Below are 17639 nucleotides of genomic sequence, written 5' to 3'. Positions count from 1 at the left end.
TGTTAATGTTAATGTTATTTTGGTGATAATATTTTAGTCAATATTATATGACTCAATATTTTTGACATATCATATGGTTATTTAATGTCACAATATATTTGTTGCAGAGAATTGTGTTTTTAATATAGGTAAAAATCTATATTTTTGACAGCAATATTTGTCTTCTCAACAATTTTCTTTTTACTAAATTAAGTGTAGGAAGTTGATATTGTTGTTATCAATATTTGATTTCTGATATTTTTGTGTTTCACTATTGTATGCATCAATATTATGTCAGTGATCTAACAAGGTTTATGGTTGTTACTTGAGATGGGTATTCACCTCCCTTATTCAGATACCTACTTTCTTACAACAGGAATGTCTTCAGTTTTTTTTTAATGTTCAGCAGAGACCATGGAGATTACCCTTATGATTCTCAGAGAGCTTTCTCTCCTAGATTTCATGTGGAAGTGGACACAACCTTCTCCCAGGTCATAGATGCCAGGTACAGCAGGTTCTATCTGACAGGTATCCTTTTGAAGTCCACCAGTCTTCTGGAGAAGGCTATGTGAATGTTCATCTTTGTAGGGTTCACCAGGTTGTGGGTGGGGGCACCATAAGACACTCCTAATTGCTCTCTGAGTAATGGACTAAACATTCCCTGGTCTTGACCCACTCACGTTTGCAGTAGTTCCTGTTTGCTTTACTGCAAATAGGCACAATATTTTTCAGGGCAAATCAAAACTTGGGCTCTGAGGCTAAGTGTGTAAGTGGGAAGTCTACTATTGAACACCTCTCCTTCTCTCACATGCAGACACTGTACCCACAACAAACTCAGAGACAGAAGTCTAGTAAGACAAAGAAGGGGTCTTCGATACACAATAAATCTCCTGGCATCCTGTTCACTTCCATTCAAGTGTGTGTAATGATTCTGGACACCATAATTCAAGTAGTTGAATTTCTATAACTTTATTGGCTGGCACCAACAGCTTCAACTCACTCCCTCATAAAACCACTATGAAGTCACAAGCATTACATATGCAACATTCCATGGGGGCATAACAGAGCTGGGTACTGAAAAGAGGTTAGCTGAAAACAAGCCCACATTATAAAAGTTACTAGTTACTACAAATCTAACTTTACAATTAGATAGGTTTTTAATAAGTATTATTTAATTGTTTTTCTAACCAGTCTCATTCCCAAGACACAGTATTACTATTTTAATCTGTATTTTGTTTTTCTACCTGGGTCATCTAGGACTGTCTCACTGAAAATGGCTTTTAGGGCCTTTTTGTTTTAGGGACATGCTAGAATTTATTGTCTCACTTTTAAATGCAATGCACCCTACATTGTTGTCTACAAGGCAAAGGGTGCTTACTAATATTTAAAATGGATGTGTTTACCTGTTGAAAAGGGTATTTTAGCAGGCTGCACCACATGGCTTATTCTGCTGCAGCCAGGCTACAATATGAGGCATACGGCCATGTTTTCCTTTGTTACACTAGTGGATGTCACAATACATGCAGTCTGGAGAAATGTTAACTTTCTATGCCATAGTTATATTTGTGCATTATATACTATGGCCTTATAAAAAGGTTCAGTGGGTCAGTCATGGAATAGCTACTTTCTAGACATTTTAGGGGTCAGATCAAATACACTGGGCACTGCACATCAGTGCCCCAGCATGTAGTGTCTAAAAACCAGTCATGCAATTCTGCAAAAAGTAAGATTGATAAAGCAAAAGGGGAGATTTTCTAACAGAACTCTAGTGACATTGAGTATGTGTTTTTCTTCTGAGAGCTTTTGCCCTTGGAACCTGTGTCTTAGAGAGTATCCTGTGGTGTGTAAGGAAAGCTACTGACCTTTGCTAAATGTCCAATTAAATGGAGTGCTAGATGCCTGAGTGGACTGAGCCTGTCCTGTGGGGATTTAGTTCATTGGTGGAAAAACCTTACAACATTTTTTCAAGGTAAAATGTATCACTGTAGGCTTATCCTTAGAAGTCCTGATAGAAGGATAATTAGAATGTCTAGTTTTCACTATAGTATTGTACTTTATCGCCATTCATCATGTCCAGCACCTCTTACTGCTGCACAACTGTGGCTTAGGGTTCTTAGCACATATTTATGGTGTACTGCTTCTCTTTAGTATATATTGTTGACAAGGCTAACTGGCCATCTGTTCATTTCACCATTAACAAAAATGACTTGGGATTTTGTACTAGAAAAATATTTTTTATTGTAGCTTTGGAACTTTTTTGTCCTGTTCTGGAATAGGAATGTCCACTGTATACTATTCTGGTGTGTTCCCCTGTCTTGAGTGCCCAACTGAGTGTGTGTCTGATAGCCTGAATATGGGTGTTCACAATTTGCATAATTTGCTTTCATGTGATTATATAAAATGACATTAAAATTATGTGAAACTTTGCATAGCTATGAAAAATGCAGAACCCATGTTTGCACTATATTGTAGTATGAAATACATCACTGAGTCCATTTTTGGAGCAAAAACGCATTTATACAAAAAAGCTGCTTGACTTCTGCTGTCGTATGTTTGATATAAATTGTTACAGCAAATTGCATTGTATGCTGTAAACCTTTACTGCCAGTGGAGTGTAATTATGCATTATTTGCATAAATGTGTAATTTCAAGAATTTCCTGTAAGAAGCATGTGATATTACCAAAATTGTTGAAGTTACAATGACATAATTCAAATTTCACTGAGTCCTAATCCAGAACTTTTATTCTGGGCCTGGTGTCCCACTAATTTAGCATGTTTGCAACTGTCCAAGCCTACACTCACTATGGGCCACATGTACAAAGCATTGTTCTAGTTGCAAATTAGTGGATTCACAGAATCGGACAGTTTGCGACCAGAAAAATGCTTTTTGGGATGGGCAAAGGCCAAATTGTGAATTGGTAACTTGTTGCCAAATCGCATTTTTGGTTTTGTGATTTGGTATCAGGAAGAGCCTGTTCAGGGCGTCCTTCACTAATACCAAATGTGAAAGGTATGTAGGATTGTTTTGTGACTGTGAATGCAGTTGCAAAACAATCACAATTCAAATTGGTGTTAACCCATGTGCAAATGGGAACGGGTCAAAATGGGAACCCTTACCCTTTGTGAATGGCAGTGAAAATATTTTTCAGAGCAGGCAGTGATCCCATGGACCACTGCCTACTCTGAAAAGATGAAAAGAAAACTTTTCCTTCACGGGAAAATGGGATGCATTTTAAAAAAAACTGCTTTATTTAAAAAGCAGTCACAGATATGCTGGTTTTCACTGCCCAGCAGGCCACCATCCCTGTGAGTGTGGCCATTCCCAATGAGGTTGCAAATTGTGAATTACCTCATGAATATTGATGAGGTAGGTCATTTGCGATCCCATTGGGAATCGCAACAGTGTACTTAACACTGTTGTACATTTTGTTTTGCAACTCACAATTTCCAGTTCCCAAACAGATCGCAAATTGCAAGTTGCAAAACAAAAGGTTGTATATCTGGCCCTTCATGAAGTCCAGGACTTATCCTATGACAAGGAGAGGTGCACCAAAAAAATAATGTGACCATACCTTTTTATCTGAGTCAGTGAAAGAGTGACCTACAGGCATTTTGTGTAAAGTTATGTTATTATGTGGCTACCCAGAACCTTCCATTGACATCCTGTATGCAGGTTGTATGCAAATAGGATGCATGTTGCATGTGTACAGTAGCAGGACTCTGTGTGTATGAATATGTTTTTTCAAGTCAATGGGATCCATTTTGGATGTCCCTGGTTTAGCAGGGCACAAGATGAGCGATAAGGAGAGCTTCCCTATACAGTGGAAGTGTATTGCTTGCACACCTGTGGCTCGGGAGTTTCTAGATACTGAAGTAAGCAGAATGGAGAAAGGATTCAATTTACAACGACCATGAATAATTTGTTAGCAAAGGGCTGCTGATTAGTTCTTCCTGTGTACAACCACTTGGTGGATGGTATGGGTGAATATTGGGAATGCAGTTGCAATTTCTGTTGCTCATGGTGCGTTAGTTTCTGGGTCAGGCTTGCCCGTTTGTCTATACCTGATTACTACTTCAGAAAGTCTGATGGCAGCCACATGCAGAAACCTCACACTTAATTGTGCCCACATTGTGCATGGTCCAGTTTGGAGACAGATGACGTGTCACCTGCTGTCAGAATCATATCTTTACATAAGCGCTGTAGATGGAGAACAGCTTAAGGAGGACACTTACAGGAGAACCACCATAAAGCGGTTCTGAACTTTGAGACTGCAGATGTACATCCATTATTTAGAAAATGTGTATAAAAGTGGAGCACAAACCACCCCACTTTGTTCAAGTTCCAAGTTCATGACCAAGGAAGTGAGTGCTTGAAAGACTGCTGTGTCACTAGGGCTGGCCTCACTTTATCAGGCCATCTCCCTGGTGTGAGGGGGTATCACCTGAAGTCTCTACTCTATATATACCTTGTGCAAAAAAACCTGCCTGCTGAGAGAGTGAAGTAGTCTTTATGGGCCTGCAAGAGGAGAAACTGTCCAGGAGGAAAACCCGAGCATGTTCCTAGTCAAAGAAACTACCAAGGAAAGCTGCCTGAGAGCAAAGCCAGGAGTGACACATGCTGCTGAGGGTGTTCTGTTTTCTAAGTGGTTCCTTGTGAGAATCTCAAAAAGTCTTCTGTATATCACCCCAGTTTGATGGCATCTATCCCAGTGTTCACATTTGCTCTATTGTGTCTGCAACTTCCTTATTGTTTACATTGGGCCAGTCATGAATGCATCTGCCGCATCAATCTCACCATCCGGGAGCATCCACCTCAATGACCTCACCATCCAGGAAGGGGCTGCAGATGCTAAACAACTGCCTGCATGTTGATGTCAGGACCACTGATCGAAACCAGATCAATTCAGCAAACTAGGTATGAGCAGATGTGGGAAATACTCAAAATCCTCAGTGTCATCAGAGTGACTGCACCAGATTACTGTAAGCCTCCGACTAAGATGGGATCAATCAACCGAGTTAACGTTAGTCAAGTGTGAAGGTCTAAGGCCATGATTCTGAGTTTGTCGATATGAAGGTGCTATTTATTGCACCTAATAAAGAACAATAGCCTAGGTTATGGTATTTATTGTGTGCAATAAATAGCATCTATTATGAGTTTTTGCCGTGTAACAAGGATTTTGGTGCTCACCACACCAAAATCCACATAGTAACATAAATAGCATACACTTTTCCACTGTTAGATTCTGGCAGGTTTGAACGCTGAAATGTAATGAAGAGAGAGATATTAAAAACATCCAATAACTACCAGATGCAGTAAATAGCACCCAACTGAGTATTCTGATCCATACATTAACATGGGTTCACACACGGATAAGAAAATTGCAATAAACTCGTAATAAGGGCTAAAGAGACTGAGGAGCTGATTCACAAAATGTACTTATACTTTTGAGTAATTTACACTTTTGAGTAGGTTCTCTACTTTTGGGCTATTCACAAAAGCCGAGTGTAAAGTTACCTGAATTTGGTGTGACCAAATTTACAAGTGTAAGTTACCACTGCTACAGTAGTAGTAAGTCCAGCACCACAAATGGGCAACCACTGGTACTGCAAATCCATTCCATCAAAAATAATGAAGGTATGGACTTAAAATAAAACCCCATAGGAAGTAATGTTAAATTAAGTTGTTTAAATAGTTATTGATGTAGATACATTTAATACAATGCGAGAAATAAACATATACCAATATTACATATTATTTCATTTTAATTTAGTTTACTACACATAAATTAATCAAATAATTATTTTTTTAAAGCTAATCAAGCTGTACCTTTTGTCTTCTGATCTACATTTAAAATAAATATATCAAATTATTTTGCAATCATACAGTATTTAACATTAAAATATTTTTTAGTTATCCCTTTACCATAGAGAGGCTTAGCAACTGGTGTGAAGTGCCCCTTTTGTAGCATATAGAGAGAAATAAAAAAGTTTGTTTAGCTCATAAATAAACATTAGAACAATTTTTATATCAAGCATGAATGTAAATTCATTTTATATATTTATTTTAAATGTAGAACAAGCAGCTGCAGCAATGTTAACTTAATGGTGAAATAAATATATAGATTTGTTTTCATAAACAACTTCATTAGTGTTATGTTTACATGGAAACATATGCCACAAACAGCATTGCTGGCCACTATGGTAAATACATTAGGAGGTCACAGCATAAAGTCAACAGAATAAAGTCTACAGTAGCAAACTTGTAAGGACACAGTCTCAAGCAGTTTACTATAAAGTCCCAAGCCCAAAATGATCCCACCACTTGCTCCATATCTTTATGTGCTTTTTTGAGAACCCCCTGGCTTTGGATACCTGCTTTTCTTTTTTGCGCACACCAGTCTACACCTCGGCACCATTGACCCAGCAAGGGCGGAGTGGGAGACTTCCATTTCAAGGCTGTGTCTTGTTTTGCAACTGTGGCCCCCCAAAAAATGATTTTGAGTTGTAGGATCACTTCCCACCCTACTACCTATGAATGTGTCCTGATCACGTCACTCCAGTAACTAATGATTAGGGGGCATGCCCAGACCATGTAGTAAAAATCTGCATCAGCATGTGAACACCTGAAACATGTGGGGCCAGTGAGGAGGTGTGGCCTCTGCAGGTGACTGGGAGTGATATATGCAGAGTGGAGATAACATGTTTGCATCAGTTCCAACAGAGAGTTAATTTTGATGGTGCAGGGGTCATCACAGCGTCCCACCAATCATCATCCTCCAACTGTCCCACTCATTCCATCCCAATGGGTTTGCAGCAGTGCAAATGTAACAGGGATATTAATGGTTAAGGAGCAGTACATTTGTGAGATTTTTCCTTTCAATGGTGTGCCCATCAGGAGTTTAATTTCCAGGGGACTGCGTTCAGGGAGTGTCATGCCCAGGGAGAAAGGCACCTGCAATGCATTTTGCAGCTATAAATATATTTGTGAAACTGAAAGGATGATAGAGCATAGGTCTTTTGTAGCTCTGTAAAAGAGTGTATATGCGGGCCAGCCCAGATGTCCCGCAGCAGGGAAATACCTATTATGTTGAGAGAGCGTAATCTAAATATTACCTATTTTAGATGTGAAATGCTTATACTTAACAATCCTGCATTAATAGTCATAAAATGTTATTCATTTTAATTGTATTCTAACTTACTTATAATAGAAGAGAATTATTGTACACATACTAATGTCGACTATAAAACATTTTTTTGCATTAATCGAATATGTTAACACCTACGAAGATTGCATTTATTAGAATGCATAAGCCTTAAGTTAGCGTGAGCCGAAGAATTAGTTGTGTAACTCTCATATTAAAGCATATTTTTCTGTTTTTCCAGTGTGCTGACTTGCAAAAGGCCATGACCCAGCATGTGTTCTCTTCTTTGTTTTATGTAACAAACTTAGGTTTCTTCCCATCCGCATGCTAGCTGCTTTAGTAAGTTTTATACGTTTTGCAACAAATATGGAAACTTTCAAGGACAATCAACCATGGAAAAGAGAACTTTTGACCCGAAGAACGTGCCAAAGAATGAAGTAACCCCGGATGTGCCACCTACGAAAAACGTCAATTATGAAGACCAATCAAAGTGTTATAAATTATCGCAGGGTGAAAATTGTATGACCTAATGTATAATTTGATAGGTTCAAGATAGTGGGGTGTAGCGACTATCCAATAGAATTTTGGGGGAAGGTATTGCGAAAAAGGGATAAAAACCCATGACACAGGAGACTCGAGAGAACTAGATAGGGAATGATATCAATTGCATCCAGAAACTCTGTCACTCTGTCTGGTGACTAGAGACTTAATAAACCATCCTCACCCTTAGTTTGCCCCATTACACTTTCCTCCTTATGAGGGAAGTGCCCCAGCCTTTAGACGAGATAGACTGATGATGATCTAACTGATGTCCTGAAGATGAAGACTGATCCTGTATGCTGACTGACCTGAGGAGGGTAATTATGACATTGCTATCGTAATTTGTCTATATGCTTTTTCTTTCTAGGTACCAAATGCTGTACTTTGGATAGAGTCCCTAGTCAGATGTTTTCTAAATTAGTGTTCTAAACTGTTTTGCATGAAGCCCAACATGCTAATGCTAATTAGTGGTTAGATTAGATGTTCACTCTGACTGACGTAAACTGACATGACTGACATCGTGCTATGCTGAACTGAGACGTATATAATGTTCTATGTACTCTGATCGGTGTATATCATATGTTAGTGTTTTAATGTTTGTCATTTTCGCATTGTCAAAATCTTATCATCGTTGCCATATCATGACTATGCTCTTTTGCTTCTTGGTTTTGAGATTAATACATTTGCTATTAGATTGTAATCAATAGGGAATAAAATTCATAAAACTTCTAATAAAGGTGTGGTTATTCGTGACTGAAAGGTCATGGTTGCGCCGATAGTTTAATCAATGTCTAAGGTGAAGTATATTGTGGTGATTAATGTTGATAATATCATTGATATATTGCTTGACATATTGATCAGTTATCTCGCTCTACGGTGTCTCACCACTGGGTCAAAAGATTCATCGGTCTAAAACGAGTCCTAATGTGTATAAATTGACATAGAAGGACGCGTTATAAGTTCTGGTAGCAGAGCGACGGTTTGGCCCATGGGGGCCCTAGGACGGAGATTCATTGTTTAATTTGTTTTTCTGTGATAATGCAATTTGGAGGTATGATGGGTTTCTAAGTTCACCATGGCTTTCCCGGGATCTCGGGGCCTGCCTAAATGAGTTGGGAATGTTCTCGGCGCCATATAGAGTGTGTGGTTAGGGTCTTTGCGCTTGCCTAAGCTTATGCATCTTGCAGGTAATTGTGAAATTTGTGTGTATTTAGGCCAAATTAAGTGTTGATTAGCAGGAGTGGGCGTACTCCACAGTATGAGAGTAGGGAAGACGGTGTACTTCATGTGAATGTAGCGCTTGTTGCTCAAATATTATCCACGTGGTTGGTTGTTGTGTACGGACCTGTTGAGGTCTAAGACTCCGGAGTATGAAGATAAATGTGGTTTATGTTGTAATCTGTATGGTTTAATAGGTCGATCTGGCGTGGTTGACAAGTCGAGTTTGAGTCATAACGCATGTATGAAACCTTCAATGGAGATTTGACAAATTCTAAAGTGCACTAGAAGGAGTCATTGACAAGTCGAGAGTAGAATTTGCAGGCCGAATTCTGCTTGCGTATGTGGGAACTGATATAGAGAGAGTAGAGGCTGAAGCTTCAAGTGAAATCTCTGTAAAGTTCTGAAGCAAATGTGTTACCCTTCCTGTAGTAAACCGACAGATTTGTGTTGTCTTTTTAAGGTGCTCACAATAATTTGCATTAGTTTGTGTGAGTTGTAGGGTTCAGTGAGGAGCGGACAAGCCGCAAGACTTTGTCAGCTGCAGTGTGTGTGAGTGTGACGTCAGTGGTGCCGCGCTGAGATAGGTCAAACGTAGAGATGGGTCACGCACGGATTGGCTGCCATCCGTGAGAGGCAATAGGTTGAGAACGGCAGGTGAAGAGTGTCCTGGGAACTAAGCTATTTTTGATTGAATACGAAATAAGAGAATCGCAAAAATGAATTAAAAGCATTTAAGAGTGCTCTAAAGGGAGATGTGTATATCGTTGCAACCGATGGGGAACCCACACCACCTGAGGGTACTCCAGCTTATACGGTTATGGAAGAGAAAGGTGTCACGCCTTGTTTATGGATGAAACAGTGGCGCAAATTAACAGAGAAAGAAGGGTGTTTAGCATTTCCAGAACATGGGACGTTTAATCCAAAGGTACTAGAAAATCTGAGGTGGATGTTAAGTACACAGAAACCACCTCCGAGACTGGCACAATATGAGGCTTTGGCGATTTGGGACTTGATGGCTCTTAAACATAGACAAGAAAGGTTTCAGAGAAGACTGAGAAGGGCAGAAAAATCATATGCAGAAGCTAGATGGGACAACGAGAGCAAAATGTGGAGAAGGGGAATTGTAGACGGGTTGAAGTTATTCCCATCAATAACTCAGGGAGAAGAAAAACAGGGAAAGAAAGCCTCTTGTAAAACCGATAAAGGCTCAGGCAAATCTAAAGAAAATAAAAGATCTTGGGAAGAAGATGATGATTCAGACGATGAGGAATTTATGGATAGATTGTTAAATGATCGTCCGCCACCATATGCGGTGAGCGACAGTCCTCCAAGTACTAGCCTAGATCCTGGGAACCAGACGCAGGAAAAGGGAGTTACTGATACGGTACAGACTAGCGATACAGCTTTGATACAAAATGGTGTCAGTGTACCCACTGCACACGACATGCCAATACAGTTACAACCTCCACCACAGATAAAGAGAATCTATCCTGATGTCCCAGTGCTTGAGACTACTACAAACTTGATAGTGCCGCCAGAACCGATATACACAAAGCCAAAACTGATACAGATTGAATCAACTCCAAAATTAATGTCCCAACCACCACAGTTGATACCAGGGTATAATCCGGTAGCGGGACCACCATTAGTACCTGTTCCAGACCTATGGTGCTGAGGCTCCAAGAGGTCTGGGTCCAGGTCAAACACCTGCCGCTATATCATTTCCTATTACTGTTGGTCCACCCGTACCCTTGTATGCACAAGGTAAAGCAGGGGTGTGTGATCAGGGAGTGATGACTCAGGAAGCGATAAGAGGAGGGCCTATGGGAACTCCACAGATAATGGCCCCTGGAGAGCAAGTAAATGAGCCACCAAGACCCTTAATGGACCATAGTCCAGTAGGAGGGAGCACCTCTCAAAGCAATGCATCAAGCAGGATTGGGAGTTTTAACTCCTCAAACTTTGAGTACGAATACCTCACATTCTCCAATGATACATGCAGGGAATATCTCACTGCAGGGCTTTACAGTACAGCAATTGAATGAATGGTTAGTGAAAACCTATACTTTACAAAAGGCTGTAGTGACTACGGTTGAACCTGAGAAAGAAAAATCAGATGAATACCTGAACCTTGTGCGACTAGGGGCAGAAGCTGCTGAGTTAGTAGAAGGGACAATGGGAGTAAATAGATTGGAATCATACACAGAAGCAGAACTAAGATATTTGTGTCCCAAAATTACCAAGGAAGTAGGCAAAGTACATCAGAGATTAGCGAACTTAGCAGATAAATATAATATCGATATCACAAACACTAAGCATTTGAAAATGAGCTACAGACTAGATTTTGACTCAAAAGATTTTGAACACATGAGATCTGCAGGCATGAAGACAAATTTGAGAGAATTGTTGCAGAGTGCACAAATTTGGGGTGCATTGGAAAAATGGGAAGGCCGATGGGCACAGAAAAGAGATAAGGGAAAGGGTGATAACCCAGGGTCTAATCAAACTAAAACCTCGCCTGACCTGGAATCAGTAAAAATATTGCCTATGAGAGAGACAGCTGGTGGTGTTTTAGTACATGTGCCATGGACTAGGGGAGACATTTTATCCTTCACGAATGATTATCCCAGATTGAGAGAGAAGCCGATCGAGTGGTATCAACAAACGAACAGGTTTGTGAAACTTGCAAAGTGTCTCTGGGAAGACTTGAATACTTTGTTTGAGATCATTGTTCCGCCGGATTTGTGGCTCGAATGCAAGAGAGGGGTAGATTGGCCGACAAAGGAGCCGGCGAGAGACAAGCTGACCGGAGCACCTTCAGAAGAGGTGATGAAATATTATCAGAAAGTGATTGAGTTTTTGAAACAAAAGGTGCAGCCGAAGGTGACTGATTGGCAGAAAATCGACCGGACCTCTCAAGAGGTTAGAAAGTCAATACATGCTTATTACGAGAGATTGTTGAAAGTGTTCAAGCATTACAGTGGTACTGAGACAATTGAACCGAAGGACATGAACCACCTTGTGTTTAGATTTGTTGAAGGATTGAGACCGGAGGTCAGTCAAATGATTAAGAATCATTTGATTTGTTGGCAAGCTAAACCGATTGATGAGGTATTGCAGTATGCAAAGTACTGTAGTGATGAGATCGAGTTGAAGCAGAAAAAGTTGAAGGAAAAGGTGATGGTGATGCAAATAAGAGCTGCACAGGCTGGAATACAGGGAAATGGAGTTCAGCAGATGATACAACAACAACAACCGCAAATGAATGGCGTGTTTCAGGTACAGCCGAGAGGCCAAGGCCGAGGGTTTGTGAACCGCGGTTTCGATAAGAATAATGTTGTTATTCAAAATGACGTTCAAGGAATGAAAAAGATGTCACCATGTCACGCGTGCGGGGGCGTGGGGCACTGGAAACGGGAGTGTCCGAATGTGGTGCAGGATGGTGCAATTCAGCAGAGCACTAATGTTGGTACATTACAAAATTCACGAGGTCCAAAGATGAGACATCAAAACCTGAATTTTCAGAATAATTTGGTACAAATTCAAGGGGTACAGCCCATGCAGCAGATGCAAATGCTGCGTTTTCAGTCAATACAAGTGCAACCAATGCAGCAGCAGATTCCTATGGTGCCTAGACAGCAAATGCAATTACCAATGGCTCCGATGAGACAGCAGCAGGTGATGGTGATGCTTCCTCAGCAGGTCACAGGTCAGGTAACAAATCAAAACAACACTGTACAACAGTTTCCATTACGGGGAGGAAATGCCATGAATGAGGACTGGTCAGATGATAGCTCAGATAGTGAAGAGTGCAGGCTTGCAGCATCCCTAGAGGTAGATCAGGGAGGCCCATATGTAGAGGGAAAGGTGATGGGCTATAAGGTTTCATTTTTGGCTGACACAGGAGCTACACGCTCTACGGTACGAAATGCAGAGGTCCCGAGGTTACCTCTTTCAGGGCGTACCATATGAGTGGTTGGAGTAGCAAATCAGTACCTGACTAACCCGATTACTGATCCAGTACAAGTTGAAATTGGCAATTTCCAAGGACTGCATAGATTTGTTGTATGTGATTCAAGTCCAGTATCCCTACTGGGAAGGGACTTATTGTGCAAGACAAAATGTTCAATTACCTGTTCCAATGATGGAATCGAAGTACAGACAAATAGTGACAATGAGGGAGATGAAAGTCAATTTATAGAGGAAGAAGCAGGAACAAATGAAGACTACCCTTTGATTACCCTATACCCGATGCATACTTTGATTGACTTACCTGTCGAATTACAAGGAACAGTGACAGAGAAAGTGTGGGATTTGACCGGGAAGGAAGTAGGATTGATAAAAGGAGTAGAACCAGTCAAAGTTCAGATAAAACCAAATGCAGTATTCCCACAAGTGTCTCGATATCACATGACCCAAGACGTCCTTATAGAGGTGTCACAAATAATTGCAGACTTTCTCAGACAGGGAGTCCTGAAAGAAGTTTTGAGCAGTCCATGTAACTCTCCAATAATGGGTTTAAAGAAGCCCTGTGGGAAAGTTCGAATTGCGCAGGATTTGAGGAAAATAAATGAAATTGTGATAAAATGCTGCCCTGTGGTACCCAACCCAGCAGTAATAATGTTCCAGGTTCCCTGTGATGCTGAATGGTTTACCGTAGTAGACCTATCACAAGCTTTCTTTTCGATACCTCTTCATGAGGACAGCCAATTCTTATTCAGTTTCAAATTCCTGGATAAGGTGTACAGGTGGTGCAGAATTCCTCAAGGGTTCTCAGAGTCACCATCCATCTTCAATCAGATATTGAAGAAGGATTTGGAACCTTTTGTGCTGCCTTTTAATTCAACTCTTGTGCAGTACATCGATGATTTGCTAATTGCGTCCAAAACCAGAGACAGTTGTAAATACGACACCATTGCATTATTAAATCATCTGGGAAAGAATGGACACAAGGTGTCACCCAGAAAGTTACAATATTGTCAGAAAGAAGTGAAATACTTGGGACATTTGATTGAGAAAGGGTCCAGAAGAATATCAAAGGAAAGGATAACAGCTGTTTTGCAAGTGAATCCCCCAACAACAAAAAGAGATGTCAGGATGTTTTTGGGAATGGTGGGCTACTGTCGTCAGTGGATAACCAACTTCTCAATCATCTCAAAGCCATTAATAAAACTGACAGGAAAGGAAGTCAGTACATACTGATGAGTATGAGCCATACACTATAACTTTGTCAAAAGAGGAGCTTGAGTCATTCGTAGTATTAAAAGAATGCATGTGCAGGGCACCAGCATTGGGAATGCCAGACTACGAGAAACCTTTTCTGTTGTTTTGTCATGAACGTGATGCTTGTTCTTTGTCTGTCTTAACACAGGTCCACGGAGATGCAAATCGCCCTGTAGCATATTTTTCAGCTACTTTGGACCCTGTCGCAGAAGCCTTACCGGGTTGTTTGCGGGTAGTTGCAGCAGCAGAGCCTTTTACAATGTGAAGGCATAGTCATGGGATACCCTCTGACAGTAATGGTTCCACATTCAGTTGAAATTCTCTTGACACAAACTAAGACACAACACATGACAAATGCACGTCTCACTAGGTACGAGACGATCATACTGGGGTCACCAAATGTCACCCTTAAAAGATGCACTGTGCTGAACCCGGCAACTTTACTTACTAATGAAAATGTTGAAATCAAAGATGGGGAAGAATTTGAACATGATTGTCTTGAAGTGACTGAATTGTGCACCAAACCTCGCCCAGACATACAGGATACCCAGTTAAAAGAAAACGATTGCATTATGTTTGTCGATGGGTCCTGTCTAAGAGATTCTGCAGGAACATTGAGAGCCGGTTACGCAGTATGTACCATAACTGGCATCGTCGAAGCCTCCTGGCTCGAGAGAGTTTTTTCTGCACAAGTGGCTGAATTAATTGCCCTTACTAAAGCATGCCACGCAGCTGTAAATTTGAAAGTCACTATCTATACTGACAGCAGATATGGATTCGGAATTGTGCATGATTTTGGCCAACTTTGGTCACAGAGGGGTTTTATGACTTCCTCTGGTTCTCCCGTGAAAAACAGTGAACAAATAAGAGATTTGTTACACGCAATTCAGTTACCTCAAGAAATTGCCGTGGTGAAGTGCAGTGCTCACATCAGGTCACAAGATTTTGTGTCTATGGGAAACGGCTATGCAGACCAAGTCGCAAGGTTTTGTGCACTGAACTGTATATCGTTTAAAGAGGAGTGAGAATTGTTACCACATTTAGAGAATGATACATGTTTAAATCTAGCACTACGAGTGGTTGATACCTTAGACGAACTGAAAACATTACAAGGTCGTGCTAGCAAAGAAGAAAAACGCTCCTGGGAAAGAATGCAATGTGTACAAAGAGCTGATGATCTATGGGTTTCAGAGGAGGGAAAGTTGGTCTTGCCAAACAGCCTTTTGTCACAGTTTGCCCGGCTTTATCATGGGCAGGCACATCTGGGAAGAGATGCCATGATCAGGTCCTTTAAGATTGATTGGTTCAATCCAAAATTCAGACATGCCGCAGAAATCACTTGCCACAGGTGCGTCATCTGTCAACAGATGAATGCCGGAAAAGGAACTGTGGTAACTTTGAGCCACATTGGGAGAGCTGGAGGTCCATCCAACAAAATGCAAATGGATTTTATTGAAATGCCTGTTTGAGGAGGATTGAAGTACGTGTTGGTGATTATGTGTGTCTTCAGTCATTGGATTGAGGCATATCCCACACGTAGGAATGACAGTCTTACAGTTGCAAAACTACTTCTCAGGGAACTGATACCAAGATTCGGGTTTCCGGTTTCTATAGAATCAGATAGGGGTAGACACTTCGACAATGAGGTGATTAAACTTCTGTGTGCCGTACTCAACATTGAACAAAAGCTGCATTGTAGCTATCGCCCAGAAGCATCAGGACTAGTTGAGCAGATGAATGGTACTTTGAAATCAAGGATGGCAAAAATGTGTGCAGCAACAAATATGAAGTGGCCAGATGCCTTACCCTTAGTGCTGATGTCGATGAGAAACACTCCAGACAAGAGAACAGGATTGTCCCCCCATGAAATCCTCATGGGCAGAGCTATGAGATTACCAGCAGTACCTGCAAATGCACTAGTGAATATTACAGATGATATGGTGTTGGATTACTGCAAAGGTTTGGCTGACGTAATTGGCTCTTTTTCTCACCAGGTGGAAGCTAACACGTTGCCACCGATTGCTGATCCAGGTCACTCTCTGCAAGCCGGTGATTGGGTGGTTGTCAAGAAGCACGTGAGAAAATCGTGTCTAGAGCCGCGTTGGAAAGGGCTGTATCAAGTAATATTGACAACTACTACTGCTGTGAAGTGTGCCAGTGTTCCCAACTGGATACATGCCAGTCATACGAAAAGGGTAACGTGTCTTGTTGAAGAAGAACTTGAGGTTTCTGGCACAGCAACTTCAGGAAGAGAAGTCTCAGAATCAGAAATCAGTCAAGAAGAAACTGAGACTACCGGAGAGCCCACTGAGAACAGCCTTGTCCCTCAAGCTATCAATGAGTTCGAGAGAGGTGACAGAGTGCCTATCTCAGTAGAGGCAGCAGGAGAACTAAACCAAGGAGAGGTTCTCCCAGAAGTAGACGAATACGGGTTAGAATCTGAACCCAACATAGAACCAGAGGGAGAAAGAGAAGGAGAAAACATAGATACAAATCAAAACGTGTCAGAGTTTCCCGAATCAGTTGCAGGTCCGTCAAGAGAAAACACCATATGACAAGAAGAGGGTGCTGTCCAACGTTCTGAAGGAAAACATCGAGTAGAGGTGACAATTGGCCAGACAAATCGCATCCTAAAATACAGGGGGTATCAATTGACACCATAATAGAAGAACGTGATACCTCACAAGCAGATGATTTGAGTGAAGGAGAACAACAAGGTGAACGAAGATTAAAGAGAAAAAGAATAGCGAACAGAAGATATACAGGTCCTAAATGGGCGTATGCCACAACATCTGAATGGCAACAAGAATTCCTAGCATTCTGTTTTGATCGAGAAGTACCAGGCCAATACTACGGTACCTGAAAAGGAATTCAGAGAAAACCTGACTAAGTTTGAAATTCTGAAAAAAAAAAAAAAATAATGAAAAGAAAGAGACTCTAGAAACTACCAGAAGTGACACTAAAACCGAATTTGACTTTTTAAAGAAACCTGATTATGACAAACTGCTAACCTGAATTGACAAAAAGGGTCCTGGAGTGAGTGAAGACGCTGTAAAAATCCGCAGAGGTTTATTCTCAAGTTGATTGTTGATCTGCTATTCTTATTCTATACAAACATGGCTTACAATAGAAACAGTAGTAAAGGGAGTAAGGTGTGTGGTTGGTTAGGTCTTATAATAGGTGTTGTGTGTGCAGTAATGGTTGTGGGAGTGATTGTGGGAATGCCGTGGATAGAGAAAGAAACTATTAACGCAACTTAAAAACCGGAAACTACTACATTAACACTGTGGGAGAGATTTGAGCAGGATGCAAAGCATATGCATGAAGGGACTAATGCAAAGGGAGAAATATCTACTAATGTCTTCTATCGCTTACTAAACGAATATGTGGAAACCATGGATGCGAAAGATTGTTATGTATGTACTAAAATTCCTTCGTCTGTGCAGGAGGGAGTTACCTATCATAGCCTCCCTCTTACTTATGGAATTAGTTGTAGCTTGCTACTAACACGATTCTATAATCAAGAGCATGTG

The sequence above is a fragment of the Pleurodeles waltl genome, chromosome 7 (genome assembly GCF_031143425.1).
Source record: "Pleurodeles waltl isolate 20211129_DDA chromosome 7, aPleWal1.hap1.20221129, whole genome shotgun sequence".
NCBI classification, from domain to species: Eukaryota; Metazoa; Chordata; class Amphibia; order Caudata; family Salamandridae; genus Pleurodeles; species Pleurodeles waltl.
The sequence above is the reverse complement of the archived record's forward strand: the minus strand, read 5'-3'. Positions refer to the sequence as shown.